Raw genomic sequence first — 16,914 nt, forward strand, 5'->3', positions numbered from 1 at the left:
CTCTGAACACAGTTTTTGGATCTGTGTGAATATACCAGTCTCTAACATCATCTAACTCTTATTTCTCAAGGATATCATGAGGTGCTGCAGGTACCTCACTGACTGCAGATACCTGTGTGATCTGAACTTAGCTGGGCATGTCTTTGTGCAAATAGCCCATGGCAAAGTCTCCTCTGTAAGCATTGCTTCCTTGTCTGAGAATTTGCAGGTCTTCTTTTTCCTAGTCAGTTTGCCTATAGGGTGATGGACATTACATGCCTGAGTCATTGAACCCCACAATCCTCTCCTTCTGGAAAATTGTGGCAACATCTCGCTGTTTTCCATCTCATGGGACCTCTCTTGCTTCTCAGTATTTCTTATCAGCAGACTTGCAGAATCTCCAAATGCCTGGAATTTTGGAAATGTTATTGTAATGTCATCTATATTGGATTTCAATTCCATATTTATATTTATTCTACTCATTCTAGTGGGGAAAATCTTCTTTTTAGGTAAAGATGAAAGTCAAATTTAGCAAGTCTGTTTTCCCTCTGTCACCTGATATTATCATTCCTTCTTTTTCAAGAATTAGGTCTAGTCTTTCTTGATCTGCTTACTGCGAAGACAGCTACAAGTTGTCATTTTGTTATTTTTTTATTTTGGTGGAGTTTTTTTTTTTAATGTCATTTGTTATTTTTATAGTCCTTGTTTGTTCAGAATATGCCAGTCATGAAATGTTCAATACATTAGCAACTTTTACGCTGGATTTTGGCTGTGAGCCCTTACCCAGGACTAACACCGGAACTCTAAACTATTTTTAGCCACATTCCTGTCTCCTCTCTTCTTAGCTTGCCATGCTCCTCTGCCAAATGGTGACCTCATTCAATGACTACTGAATGTCTGGTGACTACTGGTGTCACAAGAAAGTGACCACTGTCCCTAACTCCTGACTCCTAAGATCCTTTTTCAAGGATGTGATGGACAGCTCAGAGTTATTAGAGTAGCCTGACATTTCCTGCAAATGTAGTCTTCTCCTTGCCCACAGTGAAGCTCATCGGCCACTTTTCTGCTCCTTTGCCCATCTTCAGAGATGATTTAACAAACATATGTTGAGCACCAACTCTCTGCCAAAGATGTGGATACAAAGATGAGAAAAAACAAGTAGAGGATACGGTCTAGTGAGGGAGAACGATGTCAGTACAATGATTGTATGCATGGAAAATTGCAGCTGGGACCAGTGCTCTCAAGAAGAGACATGCAGTGCAGAGGGTGGGACCCTCCAGTAGGGTGATTCAGTCTGGCTGGGGAAAGATGGGAGACTTCCCTAACAAAGTGACTGTTGAGCTGAGGTCACTAGTGAAGAGGGAAGAAAAGAGCATTCAAGGCAGGAGGGGCAGGTGCAGATGCCCTGTAGCAGGAGGGAGCATTGCAAGTTCAAGGCCTTTGAAAGCAGGCTGGCATGGCTGGAGTCCAGGAGCTTGTCTTTCCCCAGTTGCCATTTCCTTATCCTAGAGTGTTCACAGTCATCTGATGACTTCAAGATTGTATTAGACACTCCTTGTAAATAATCTATATAAAAGGTAGGTAGGGCTGGTCGTGTTGCCAATCCCTGGAGGAACAATCCATTCACAGTGAGTTCCTTGTGTCCAGGTCTATGTGCTTGTACTGAACAATGTGATTATAAAATCGTAGAGCCAGATGAGCCCTCAGAGATGACCTAGTGCTGAGTTCTCTTTTGCAGATGAATTCAGGTCTAAAAAAGCCAGGGAACTGCTTCTCATAGTGGGCATTCTCTTAGGGTGGGTCATCCACAAGTTATTTTCCATCTCCAGAGAAATAAAAACACAGAAAAGTTCATCTCAGTCTTCAGCTTACTGCTGACATGAAGGCTAATCAAGACATTGTAAGACATTCAACACTGTTTACTCCTTTCCAGTGAGGAAAATCCAGTTGAGATCTGAACACATTTACTGGGCTGCCATTTTGTGCCAGGCGTGGTATTAGGAGTTGTAGATACAACAGGAGTAGATGTGGTGTCTGTGCTCTGAGGCTTCTTATGTGGGGTGAGAGAGATGGTCCATAAACCAGCAATGGCAGGTGTGTTCCAAAATTCAAGGGTTATTTTGGGAACAAGGAGAATGGCCAGTTAGCCTAAGATGACTTCAGACAAACTTCCTGGAGGAGGTGATATCTGAGCTGAGTGTGAAAAGTTAACAGCTGAACACAGAGAAGAGGGTATCTAGGTGTGTGGGGAGGATCATGGTGAATGTGTGGGTAAAGTGGAAAACTACAAGAGTTTTGGTAGTACTAGAGCCTAAAGTTTGAGGTAAGGTGGAAGATAAGGCTGGAGGGAGTGGCAGAAATAAAGCTATGAAGGGCCTACTATTTTTGAATTGTTTAAATTCTGTTTCACTTAAGATTTGGCACCATTGCCTCTCATGGGAAATATAAGAATCACAGTGGCTTAAACCAGATAGAAATGTATTTCTCTGTCATGTAAAAAGTCTGCAAGTAGGCAGTCCAACTGTGCCATGGAAGCTCCATGGGGTCAACTGGGACCCAGAGTTCTGTGTTTTCTGTTCTTCCATCTTTAAAGTCACTTTCTAGTCTAATATGGTTGCTGGAGCTCCACTAATCCTCTCTGAATTGCAGTTCCAGACAGTAAGAAGAGCCAAGGAGCATTCTTCCCAGCAAAGTCAGCTCCCAGTAAGAGACCTTACTGAAATTTCACACAATTCTTACACAGAATTAACCAGAATTTGGTCACATGGCTGCACCCAGCTGCAGTAAAGGCTAGGAAATAAAGTATTGCAGGTGGCTGTACTGTACTCTGGCTAAAAATCAGGGTCCCATTATTAAGGAGGAGGAGAGTAGGTGTTTGATAGGAAACTTGTAGTGTCAGACACAAATTCCATGCCAGGGAGTTTGGGCTGTATGTAGCAGGTAATGGAGAATCTTTGAAGAATTTTCAGCAGGTCACATGACATGAGTGGATTCATAAGTTACATTTATGGGGGTGTGTGTGGCACGTGTGGACATGTGCATGATGGGTGGCAGCCAGGGGGAAGTTCAATTTGAGGCAGTTGCAGTGTTGCGGGTAAGAAGCTTATGAGGACACGAACTAAGACAATGATGGTAGTGCTGAAGAGAAAGGCTTGAGTCTGAGAGATATTAGCAAGTAGAACTGACAGGACTTATGACTGGGTGGATTCAGGGGTGAAGGACAAACCGGGAGTCACTCTCAGGTGTTTAGAGACAAGATTGAATGGATGGTACCCACACTCAGGTGTTTAGAGACAAGATTGAATGGATGGTACCATTATCTAGGAAAGATCACGAGCCTAGGAAGATATTAGGCAGAACAGGAAGATGAAGAGCTTTAGAAATGTTAACATGTCTAATGGAGATGCTTGATGGGCAGGTGGGTATGAGTCTGAAGCCCAGTGGAGAGAATGGGCTGGAACCAAATATTTGTGGTTTTCTTTTTTAATTGAAACATAATTCATTATACATATTTGTGGGGTACAGACTTGATTGTCAATACTTGTGTACAATATGTGATGATCAAATCAGGATAATTAGCATATTCATCATCATAAAATGTAATCATTCTTTGTGTCTACCAACCAATTTCTCCCTTACCCCCTCCCCCTTTCCCACCTCTAGTAACCACAGGTCTTTTCTCCTTCTGAAAGTTTAACGTATTATTGTGATTGTTGTCTTTCTTTTTTATTATTGTGATTGTTGTTTCTCTTCTCTCTCCCCCCCCTCCCACTTATGAGTGAGGACATGTGGTATTTCTCTTTCTGTGCCTGGCTTATTTCACTTAATTTACTCCAAGCTCATCCATGTTGCTGCAAATGGCAGAATTTCATTCTTTTTTTATGGCTAAGAAGTATTCCATTGTGTATAGGTACCACATTTTCCTTATCCAGTCATCTGTCAATGGACACTTATGTTGGTTCCATAACTTGGCTATTGTAAATAGAACTGCAGTAAACATGGGAGTGCAGGTTTCCCTTCGACATGATGATTTCCATTTCTTTGGGTATATACCCAGTAGTGGGATTGCTGGATCATATGGCAGTTTTTTCTGTAGTTGTTTGAGAAACCTCCATATTGTTTTCCAAAATGGCTGTACCAATTTATGGTCCCACCAACAGTGTAGGAGGATTCCCATTTCTCTGCATCCTCACCATTCTCTGTCTTTTTGATAATAGCCAGTCTATCTGGGGTGAGATGATATCCCAGTGTGGTTTTGATTTGCATTTTCCTGATGCTTAGTGATGTTAAGCATTTTTTCAAGTACCTGATGCCCATTTGTATGTCTTCTTTTGAGAAATGTCTGTTAAGCTCCCTTCCCCATCTTTAAATTGGGTTATTTGGTTTTTACTGTTAAATTGTTTGATTTCCTTTTATATTATGAATTTTAATCCCTTGTTGGATGTATAGTTTGCAGGTATTTTCTCCTATTCTGTAGGTTGTTCTTTTGCTCTGTTGATTGTTTCTTTTGCTGTGCAGAAGCTTTTTAGTTTGATACTAATCCCGTTTGTTTATTTTTTCTTTTGTTGCCTGTGCTTTTGGGGTCTTATTCATAAAGTCTTTGCCCAGTCCTGCCTCCTAGAGTGTTTCCCCTATGTTTTCTTCTAGGAGTTTTATTGTTTCAGATTATATTTAAGTCTTGAATCCATTTTGAGTTGATTTTGGGATATGGCGAGAGGTACAGGTCTAATTTCATTCTTCTACACATGGATGTGCAATTTTCCTAGCACCATTTATTGAAGAGGCTGTCCTTTCCCCAGTGTATGTTCTTAGTACCTTTGTCAAAGATCAGTTGGCTGTAAGTGTGTGGATTGACTTCTGGGTTCTCTATTCTATTGGTCCAAGTATCTGTTTTCATGCCAGTACCATACTGTTTTAGTTACTAAGCTTTGTAGTAAAATTTGAAGTCAGGTAATGTAATGCCTCCATCTGTATTTTACTTTGCTCAGGATTGCTTTGGCAATTTGGAGTTTTTTGTTATTCCATATGAATATTAGGATTTTTTTTTTTTTCTGTGAAGGATGTCATTGGCATTTTGATAGGAATTGCATTGAGTCTGTAGATTGCTTTGGGTAGTGTGGACATTTTCATAATGGTAATTCTTCCAATCCAAGAGCATGGAATGTCTTTCCATCTTTTTTTGTCCTCTTTAAATTCTTTCGGCAGTGACTTGTAGTCCTCATTGTAGAGATCTTTTACCTCCTTGGTTAAATTGATTCCTAAGTATTTTTTTTTTTTTGAGGCTATTGTAAGTGGGCTTGCTTTCTTGATTTCTTTTGCTGCTAGTTTGTTATTGGCATATACAAACGCTACTGATTTTTACATGTTGATTTTTTGTGCCACAACTTTACTGAATTTATCAGCACTAAGAGTTTTTTAGTGGAGTCTTTAGGTTTTTCTGTATGTAGGATCATGTCAGCTGCAAACAGAAACAGTTTGACTTTGTCTTTTCCAATCTGGATGCACTTTCTTTCTTTCCCTTGCCTGATTGCTCTTGCTAGTACTTCCAATACTGTGTTAAATAGGAGTAGTGAGAGTGGGCCTCCTTGTCTTGTTCCAGTTCTTATATCAGGATAATATTGGTGGTGGTGGAGCCAAGTATTTGGAAGTCATTAGGATGTAGCTGTTAGTTCAGATCACAAGGCTGGATGAGATCACCCAACTAGAGTACAGTGAGCCATGGACAGAATCTTGGGGAACCAGGTCCCATTAGAAATCTGCCTAAATTTGGCTCCAGGGTTGAAAAACGATATACTGGATCATTTAGAGTAAGTGCCCCAAAGTACAACCCTATTAAAAATATAATGCTATAAAAGAGTAGAAAAAGATCACCTATTATAAAGTAAGCTTGAGAGGCAGCATATAGTCTTCCTGCTGAAAGAATGCTGGGCATGGTTTTCAGATGACCTGGGTGCTAGACCCAGCCCTGGTTCTGGGGATGTGGGCAGGTTGCTGAACACTCTGAGCCTGTTTGCCCATCTATGCAATGGGGTTACCACTGACATGGCTGTAGGGTGTTGGTGAAGCTCAAATCAGATGGAAGGGGAAAGTGGAAGCTCTTCGAAACATGCCATGTCAATATGAAAGATTATTCTTTGCATTCATGCTATCAGCTAATTTGGGTTTTCTTACCCAAGCCTAGGGTTAATCTGAAATTAACCTCATAACACTGCCTCAGGAATAGGAATTCTTCACATAAATTGGAGTTTTAGCTTGTAAAAATCAACCCTTTGGTGACTAGTCTCTTTATAGTAAATTAAATCTGATTGTGGTTTTCTTTTCATACCAAATCATTTTCTTCTTATTTCAGCAATATTTTGAAGTTATATGTGATCAATATTCCTACCATATACTTAATATAAATCCTTGAGATAATTTTCTTAAGAAGCCCTGAGAAAACTATGTGGTATAGGTTGTATAACCTGAAGACTATACTCTTGCATTTTATTTAAATTTCAACTGTCTCTCTAATGTTTGGGGGAAGCAGTTGAATTCATTTTGAGTTTACCTCTTCTAGTATTGAGGCAGATTTCTGGTGGTTGATTTGAGGAGAGATTCAAGAACGTTTTCAGACCATTAGTGGAATGAATACCCTGGGGGCTTAATCCCAGTAATGCAGTTTCTCAAAGGACCCAGCTTAATAGCAGACAGTAATTTAAGTCCTGGAACACTTTGATTGTTTTTCTGTACTTCATATATTAAATCAGAATACTGATCCAGGCATACCTCATCAGTGTTTGGCCTTTTGTTTTGCATCAACAAAGGCTGTGGTTATTTGGAACTAATTGATAAATGTGTTAGTGGATTTCACTGGCTAATGAAAAATCACTCTACCAGTTTTGCTCTTCTTCCCACAAAATTGACCAAGCAACCTATTGCCTCTTTGTAAAGACAAACAACCTTGGATTTATTTGCTAAGCAATAAAAATACAATCTTTCGTATTTTTCAGTTCAAAATGAATATATGTATGTGTATTTTTCAGTAGAAACAATATACACTGCCCCTCAAACTTTAAAATAGGTGATCTTTTTCTACTCTTTTACAGCATTATATTTTTAATGGAATTACACTTTGCAGACACTTACTCTAAATGATGCAGTGTATCAATTGTTTTTCAACCCTGGAGCCAAAGTTAGGCAGATTTCTAATGGGGCCCGGTTCCCCAGGGTTCTGTCCTTGGCTCACTATTCCATTTAAGATACTTTTGTGGAGTGATCTCATCCAGTCAATTGATCTTCATGTATTAGATGAACACTTCCATTTGTTAAAAAAAAAAAGATTAAATTTTACAGTTGAACAAATGTTTATGAAATGCCTACCCAATGCAAAGTTTTATGTCAGGCTCTTGGGGAGTAAAGAAAAAATAAGGACAGATCCTGCCCTCAAGCTTAGGACCTTCGTTCATTCCTTTAACAAGTATTTGTTGAACACCAACTATGTACCAGGCACTGCTTTAATATCTGGGAAAATACAGGAAATAAAACAGACAAAAACCCCTACCCTCAGGGAGCTTAAATTGTAGCACAAGTAGTCAGATAAATAAAGAAAGTAAATATATTGAATGTTGGGGTTATAAATTCTGTGGAGTAAAAGCTTGGTATGGAGAAAGATAAAATTCACAAAAAAAGACTTACTACTTTACACAGAGGATTAAGAAGGCTTCTTTGATAAGGACATTTGAGCACATGCGCAGAGACCTAAGGACAGGAGGAAGCACGCTCCACATGCCAACGTGGGGGAAGAGCATTCCAGACAAAGCCCTCGGGAGGGAGGGGAGTGTGCTCGGCATGGTCAGTGGGTAGCGAAGGGACCAGTGGGCTGGAGCAGGGTGGGCTGGGTCAGTGTGGTAGGAGATAACCCAAGCCCTCTGGCTTTGGCTTTGATACAGAATGCCAGCCACATGTATAAAGCATTTCTGTTGTAAGGATAAGCTCCTCTATAAGAAGTTTTTAGCTATTTAATTTTAACTTCTTATGACACTGTACAAGGCAAGTGGTCTTATCCTTATTTTACAGATAAGGAAACTTGAGGCTCTGGGAAGTAAAAGAACTTGCTCGAAATCCCACAGTATGTGGTGGATCTCCAAGGTCCCACCTCAGTGGTATCCTGTTGAAACCATGCAGGGCTGGGTTCTCTCAACCCGCAGGCCTTTACACATGCATTTCCCTTTGCCTGGAACACTTTCTCCTCTCTTTTCCAGGGTTACTCTTACTCACCCTTGCAGTCTCAACTCAATTGTTACCTCCTCTGAGAAGCTTTTCCTGGACTCCCCTGCCCTCCAAACTCTATCTGGGTTCGGTGTCCCTCCTCTGCTACTGTGGCATCTGTAATATCCTTCTCTTACTGCAATAACAAACTGTGCTCTCAGCATATGGGCCTCCTCTTGAGAGCAGGGACCATGGCTGTCTAATATCAGCATCTAGGACAGTGACAGGAATGTTAGGTGTTCCTAAGTGTTCATGGAATTGACCTTGGCTTCAAACTCTGTGCCTCTTTCTATTTTAAGATGACAGGTCAAGATTGAGAATACATTCTGATTGCCACCATTTATTGAGCACCTACTGTGAGGCAGGCTCTACTCTAAGCTCTGTTTGAATTATCCCATCTATTCCTCAAAATGGTGCCATGAGATGGTACTTGGCTCAGGAAGAGTGGCCCATTCATTGGCTTATACTGTTCCAAGCCCATGATTTTCTCAGAATTCAAGTAGTGGCTTTCCCTCTGATCTACTGAAAGGAATGTTTGCACATCCATAGTAGTGTTTTTCAAATTATAGTTCTGACTCTTTAATAGTTTTTAAATTTTGGATTTTTGTTTTGATGATAATACAAATAATTCTTTCACCCATTATAAAGACAAAATTTCTTTCCTGCCACTGTAATTCTTGAATGAAAGATGCTTCGTAGGACAAGACTTGTGTGTCAGTGTTTCTTCAAATGTTCTTCAAAAAGGAGCCATAGCTTACTTGGGTTTGAGAAGCAGTAATGGTCACTGCCACGGTTCTCTTACCACATTTCTACATTTTATGACTTAGGTCCGTAGCATTTGCAGCAAATTTAAGGTGTATACTTTTTTTTGCTTAAGGTGATGCTAATTTCCTGAGTTACGTTAGATTTGTCTGCTATATTCAGAGGACTTCAGTGGTAATCTATTTCAATTTTTATGCCTTTCTGGTAAAAGTAAAGGTAAAACTTCTTCAAGATCATTTTTATAAACTGGAAATTGTTTTGTAAGTTCCTTAAACCTATCATGTATATTTTACACATATGACTGTGATAGAAAGCCTGACGATTTCATTTTCTACAGTATGTGTAAATTATTGAATAACAGTAATACACTAAAGTTATAAAGGAGCTGTATCTTCAAATTAGGCTGTGCAAAAGTATTCTGCTCATAAAAATGTACATATATATGTGTGTGTGTGTGTATATATATAGAGTCTTCATTTGGTTATATATTCATTACGAGAGCAATAGTTTTCTAGTGTTTTTTATTTTTAAAATAAAATTTATTCTTGCTTCTCTAATTGCAAAAGTAACATATAATAATCATTAAAATTTAAAGTATAAAAAGTCAGTATGAAATAGCCTTTAATCCTAGCACTGAAAAAAAATCCAGTTTTCTTTAGATAGAAAGTCTTTTAATGTATTTACTTTTAAAAAGAAAAAAAATTGAGGCCAAACTATATATACATTTTTTAACCTGATTTTTTTTTTACTTAATATATCATAACCATTTCCCCCATCATGAAAGTTATTTGCATTGTCCTTTAAGCCTAATATTAAATAATACAGAGTGGTCTGTCATATGATCCTATTTAAGTTATAGTTCATTTAAACTGATTTACCATTGTTAATAATGAAGCATTTATATCCTTGTACATATCTATTTGGATCAGTCTTTGATTCTTTCACTAGAACAGATTCCTATAGGTTTTTATGTTGATTCAGAAGGCACACTGTTACACCTTTCAAAGTTGGCATTGTGGATGAGAACCAGCACCCCAGAGTTGGAGGGACCTGGGTTCCAGTCTTGACTCTGCCACTTCCCAGTTGTGGGATCTTGAACAAGTTGCCTAACCTCGCTAAGCCTCAATTTTCTCAGTGATAAAATGGAGATACTGGAAACGCACCTAAGGGTAGTTGTCAGAATTAAATGGGGGGAGTGCATGTAAAGCCTTTAGCTCGGGGCTTGGTATGTGGTACGTGCTCTGTAAGAGTCATTTTTTGAACATTCTGTCTGCTACCCCTATTGGAAAAGGCATCAGAGTACATGTTCTAATGACGGTTCAAAGAGCAAATAAGACATTTCCTTCATCCCAGAAAGTTTCCTGTTACCACTTTCAGTTAATTCCCAGCCATCCCCATAGGCAGTCAGTGATTCTGTATTGACATTATAGGATATGCTATGATGTCAGTTGGGAGAATCCTGAAAGTAAAATCATTTCTCAGTAGCATCCTTGTGAATATAAGAGGTTGGGATTCTTTATAGTGACTGCATGAGGGTAACAGTGGTCATAGTCAGAAGAAACTACACAAAATAAGACACCATCCTCTCAGTCAGGTTTACTCTCTGTAGAAAATATTTCCAAGATGATAGGCACCAGCACATCAATAGTAGTTGCCTGAGTGTCTGAGGTTATGTTGGTGATAAGATTTTATTTTCTTTTTAATGATTTCAATGCTTTTCAAATGCTCTGTAATGAACAAATGTTATCCTTTTAATAAGTAAAAATGCAATTTTAGAAAGGGATCTCATGTGATATTGTGTTAAACATGATAATGTCAAAAATGGGTAACTTGTAGCTGGCTCAGTGAAGTTTGTCAAGCCTTGCCCTTCAGGCTGTGGCCACTCCTAGTGTGTGAACCCCAGTTCTGTAGAAGTCCCAAAGTCTTAGTTTGCTCAGGCTGCCATAACAAATGCCATAGTCTCTTTACCTTAAGCAAAAGAAAATTATTTCTCACAGTTCTGGAGGCTGGGAAATCCAAGATCCAGGTGTCAGGTGATTTGTTTCCTAGTAAGTTTCTCTTCCTGGCTTGTAGTAGCCACCTTCTTGAGCATGTCCTCACATGGCAGTGGGAAGAGAGAGAGAGCAAGCTGTCTGGTGTATCCTCTTATAAGGGTATTAATCCCTTCACGAGGGTCCCATCCACATGACCTCATCTGATCCTAATTACCTCCCAGAGGCTCCACCTCCAGATACAATCACAGTAGGGGTTAGGGCTCCAACATATGAATTTTGGCAGGTCACAAACATTCAGTTCATAACAGTCATTCATTCATACATATATTCAGTTTTTTAGAATGTTTTCTGTTACATGAAGCAAGGAACCATGCAGCTGATTGGTTTGTGTAAAATCTCCCTGGAAATGATTCCAGCCCTGAGGAGAGCAGCCCCTGCTGGAGTTGAGCACACGGTGGACTGATACAGAGAGGAACCAAGGATTAGACCAAGGCATTGCCATTCTTCTGGCTCATTGAGCAGAGTCTGTTAGTCTTGGAGCTATGCTTTCCAGGTGTGTAGAGACCAAATCTTTTTCCCGGATCCCAGTACTTAAGCCTGGCAGAAGACACAGCTGAGTGTAATGTGATATTATAGTTTATGTTTTGATAAATAGTCTGCAGCGTGTGCCTGAAGATGGAATATTTTTCCTGTCTTTTGAGTGTCAAATTTTATTTTCAGTAAACTTCCTAAGTAGAAATGTAAAGTGGTACAAGCACCCTGTTACTGTTTGATGAAAATGCTTACACATGATAAATTTCTAGGTTCCGTTGCAAAGAGGAACCTGACAGAAAAACTGCCCCACACTCTGGAGAGCAAGAGGGTCTGGTTCTGTGGGTGGTGCAGGCTATTGGAAGGTGGCAGTGTGAATGCCTGGCGTCCCATAGCCCTCTCCTCCTTTGGCACTGCTCCTCCAGCCTCCAGAGCACCCATCCAAACCTGCCCTTTCACAAGCTGAGTCACTGTTCTACACCATTCCTGGCACTTAACATCAAAATTTACTTTGTCCCATGGCTAAAATTCTAGAATCTCAGGGTTAGAAGGCAGTTCAAAGTTACATACCCTCCTCTTTCAAAGCATGAATATCTAACATCCTGCCAAGCAGTCATTTTTTTGTATACTTAAACACCTCCCAGCAGAAAGGAACTTGTTTCCTCCACTTTCGGGCATCTATGACTACTGGAAATTCACCTTTGCATTGACTCAGTGACTTCCAGTAGCTTCCATTCATTAGTTCTGGATGACTTTTAAGAGGTAGACTGGAAAAAATACAAATCTTCTACAAGAAAGCTTTTCAGATATTTGAAGGCAATCTGGGTTTCTGAATTTAGTTTACCTGTCAAAGAAGGAAATACTATTAGGCTGATATTGTTCATTAGGGCTGTGTTTTCACGATCACTGATTTCCGAGCAGTCATAAAGCATCCATGTCATTATGGATTCTGGACACTTTGATTGACATCCAGTTGACTTGTTACATTCTTCTTCTGTTATAAAACCAGAACTGTTCTAACTAGCAGTTGGATAACTAAATTAGTACGAGTTTTGAAATTAGTATCATATTTTTGATGCCGAATATAGGGTAGCAGGCATGGTGGGAAGTTAATTATTAGTGTGATGATCTCAGAATAGGGTGTTCAAAGTTTCCTTTTCTGTAGATCTCAGAGGAATTTAATCCATGCCTATGTTTGTGAGTGTAGCTTCAGTGTCTATGTGCACATGAAAACAGAGAACACAGGCATCAATCCCACAACTAGGGGTCTCTGTGCACAGTCCACTCTGAAAAGGCCATGTTTTCTACTCATGTCAGTCTGTGACTTGCTCAAGGGTGAATGGCCAAAGGTGAAGCACAGGATGAACACAGCAGTGGGGATGGGAAAGACAAGGAAATCACTTTTGAATACATGAAGTTAGTGATGCCTGTGGAACTCCTAGTTGAATGATCCATCCACGTTGGAAATACCAGGTTAACGTTTAAGACTATGGCCATAGACTCTAGGTTGATTATGGGGCAGTGTGAAAATGGGATAGTATTGACTTGCAGTTAGGAACAAGGCTTTGGAATCACACTTGGATTTGAGACCACCTCTGCAGTGTTCTAGTTCTGTGATACTGGTTCAACTCTTTAATTTATCTAAGTCTCAGTTTCTTAGTCTGCAACATAGGGTTATTGTGAGAATACTGTGACTGGTTTATCCCAGTCACAGTGACATCAGTGAATGCTTTATACACATAATCAGTTATTAAGAAAAAAAAAACTGACCCAGGGAAGAAACTTGAACAATGAATTTATTTAAGAGGTGGACAAATTCAGTAAGGCAATGGTTGCATAAATTATGATACATCCATGTGGAATACTATGAAACTATTAAAAGAATCAATGATTTACATTATACAACTATTAAAAGAAAGAATAAATCTACATTTACTAACATGGGTTGTTTGTCCCTGATAGATAAATAAGTGAAAAAAAATATGTTAAAGATTAGTGTGTGTGTTCATTTTAATCCCTTAGGGTGAAAAAAAAAAAAACAATAGTGAAAGCTACACAGACAGGTGCATGGAGAAAGTTGTAGAAGAACAGAAACAGTTTGGGATGGGGTGAATGGTTATTAATTTTTTATTATGTATCTTTAAATCATCTCACTAAGTGTAGTAAGAATGTATGTTACTTTTGTGATTTTTGAGGGCAAATTTTTTTAAAAGATACAGTCCAAAGGAGTGGGGGATGGGTGGTGGAAGAGGAGAAACCAGTAAGGTGTAAGAGGCCGTAGGCAAACAGGGAGGAGATGTACCCAGGGATGTACAGAATTAAAAGCCGGGAGACTCATTTGTCATGGCTACATTAGGGCTTGCATCCCGAAGTTTTTCTTTTCTAATTCATTTTCATTTGGTATCCTTTAATTTCTGGCATAGAGCATAGCAAGATTTCTTTTTTCTTTTCTTCATTTTTGTTTTATTTCTAGCATCTGAACCAACACTTGTCTGGGGGAAGATAAGTAATAGGAAGACGGGTAGAAACATGATATCATTCGTCGACTAAAGAGCAATGTTTATTTTATTTGATTTTAAAATGTAAGAATGCATACACATGATTTTAAAAAGGACAATTTTTAGCTGTTCTAAAATGGTTACAGTGAAAGCTAAATCCTCCTAGTAACCCTGTGCCCACGCTCCCTGTTCCTCTTTCTTAAGAAATGTCCTTATATGTCCTTCCAGAAATGGTCTATGCATGTACAAAGTGTGTGTTCGAATGTTTCCTATGGAAAAACAAATGAAGATATATTATATACCTGAAGAACAGAGATTTTTCCCAAATCTTTAGAGAATGAGATCTAAACCATTGTGAAAAAGTAGTTAAATCTCCTTTTCTTTTCTCACAAGGGCCTGTGGGTGAGACTTCAGGCACTGTAAAGAATTCTGCTATCTTGTTGGAGAAACAGTGCCGGTTTTTTCAGATCATGCAATAGGCTCATAAAAGTTTATTGTGGTTACATAGCTACAAAGAGAGATTTAATTCCAGCCCTACACGTAGAGCAGTTGCATCAGGCATTATTTACAGCTGGATTAAAGAACAGTAGCACAACTTCCACCATGGGTCTCTGGCGCCTTCAGTTGTGCAGAAGCGGCTTGCTTGCTCACCAGGGAGTTCTCAACACTTTTCTCTACGAAGCACTGGACCAGATACTGTCAAGGGGGCAAAAATCAAAAGTGAGCACCTGCCCTCTAAGAACAGAGATGGAAGCGGCACCACCAGCCCTGAAGTTTGCAAATGAAGCAAGAGAGGATATTAAATCTTAGTTTAATCCAAGTGATGAGAATCTTGCCCTTCCCAAGTTCGCCCAGTGAGGATTTTAACACTCCTTTGGCAAAGAAATGGAACTGAGCAATAGAGGAAGGCAAGTGACACTGAGTCACTGAATTCACCCTTTAGAGGAAGAGGTCTTGTCATCATGAGCCCTTCCTGAGGTACTGGTGGCTCCTGTGTTGATTATTGAAGGAAGAAGGGGAGGAAGTGAGGGAGGCAGGACTTTTTTTATTTTTAACTCCTGCACAGAGGATGGAATTGAGAAAAATACACAGTGGCAGTGAAATTAACGTACAAAGCAGGGGAGGAAAATTTTGAGAAACGTAAACCTGAAATCCAAATGCTGTGGGGCTGTCCACTTTCCTGCTGCGCTAGGAGGGCAATACAATCTTGGCCTAAAGAACACTGAAGTTTTGTTTTCTCATCTGCAAACAGACAGGTTCAAACCCGTCAGAGGCTGTAACTGAGTTTCCTTGTGACTGATTTGTGTGCTAGTGCTTTTTTTTTTTTCCCTGTAAGAATCTGGTTGAGTAATTCAGAAAGTTAAAAAATAACAAAACAGAAAGAAGTGAGAAAAGTTAGCTGAGGTCTGCCACCTATGCCAGGAAGGTACCCGCAGACTGGAAGAGTCTGTGAGGCCTTGTTTGTTTCTCCTACGCAAATACTCAGCCGCACTCAACAGAGCTTGAGAGCCGTATCTGTTCAACTGCTATTCGAGAAACAGGACTCTGTTCTCTGCAGCTTACTCCTTGCGGTTTCAGAATGTAAAATATGAAGTGTGTATAATCACGGGCCAGGTTCCCAGCATTTCTTGGCATTTCAGTTTTGGCAGCAAAAAATGGGAAAAACTGAAGTTTTTATGGCCAGGCAGGCTGAGTGTGATCTTTGTGCTATGGTGCTACCAATGGGAAGTGAATCTGTTACAGAGCGCTTTGCCTCAGAAGTACGTGTGCTTTGTTCAGTTTGCTGCAGCGGTCATATAAGTTTATAGTCCATTTTCATATAAAGAAAGAGGTAGAGTCGAGGGCTTGCCATGCAGAGTATTTTTACAGTATCTCACTTGACATATTTATTATTCAGGAAGAGTGACCTGTATTACACTTTGTGTTTGACAAGTTAACTTGAACTAAAAACTTCCCATAGAAGCTCAAGATACAGTACATTACTTTGTAAGAATTTATTCTCAAGATTAAAACTCATCAGAGTTCAAGATGAGAAGAATACAATAAGGAACAAACACTTTCAACAGAAGAAGAGTTCAAGAACTCGCTTTAACTTTACAAGCTCTAAGCTTAGCTTAGATTATCTGGTGAAGAGATAGGTCAGAGTCTGAGTCATAGTTTGCTCGGAGAAGCCCCATTTCCCCACTGTGGTCCCCCTTAAAAGCCTCTTTCTCTCTCAGAGTTCCATTTTGAACAGTACATTGCGCAAAGAGGTGTCTGCATTCCAGTGTGTGTGTGTGTGTGTGTGTGTGTGTGTGTGTGTGTGTGTGTGTGTGTGTGTGTGTGTGTGTGTGTGTGTGTGTGTGATGGCAGAACCAAAGGAGAAGAATGTTTTTACAAATTGAGAGGGTCCGCTGTAGGATGGGAATCCCCCCAGCATTTTCCTTCCATGGACTGTTCTCCTCGAGTCCATGAACTGGAAATCTAGTCACAAAACCATTTTGAAATATTATCTTTTAAGCATCAGTCACTTCCTTACTTTCAAAGACACATTGGGGGAAATTGCCTTTCCCATAAGTCCCATGTTTGATTTCCTCTGCATGATACTTTAATATATTTGAATGAGGTGTAAATTTGTCTGTAGTCATAACTTTATGGGTCCACATTCACTTACTTATCCATCCAATGATTTATTTATTTATTCAACAAATATTCATTGAGACCTGCTTCATGCCTGGGGATATAATAGTGGCCAAGATAGGCTCTCTCCCTGCCTACAGGGAGCATTTATTCTAGTGTAAACTATGAAGAAATAAAAGTAAGTACCAGTTGTGAAAATTACATGGAAGGAAATAAGTGAGTTTTTCATTTGTAGTTTTACTTCATGGAAAGGAAAGAGAGACAGGTCTGTCTTCTTCCCGGTT

General features: G+C 39.6%; 1 protein-coding gene across 1 annotated transcript in view; it reads left to right on the top strand.

Annotated features, from left to right (window-relative positions):
* PRKCH (protein kinase C eta) overlaps positions 1-16,914 on the top strand; it is a 231,878-nt gene that overhangs the window by 157,670 nt on the left and 57,294 nt on the right. The window lies entirely within an intron of this gene.

Source organism: Cynocephalus volans, chromosome 3 (assembly GCF_027409185.1).
Source record: "Cynocephalus volans isolate mCynVol1 chromosome 3, mCynVol1.pri, whole genome shotgun sequence".
In the NCBI taxonomy this organism is placed as follows: Eukaryota; Metazoa; Chordata; class Mammalia; order Dermoptera; family Cynocephalidae; genus Cynocephalus; species Cynocephalus volans.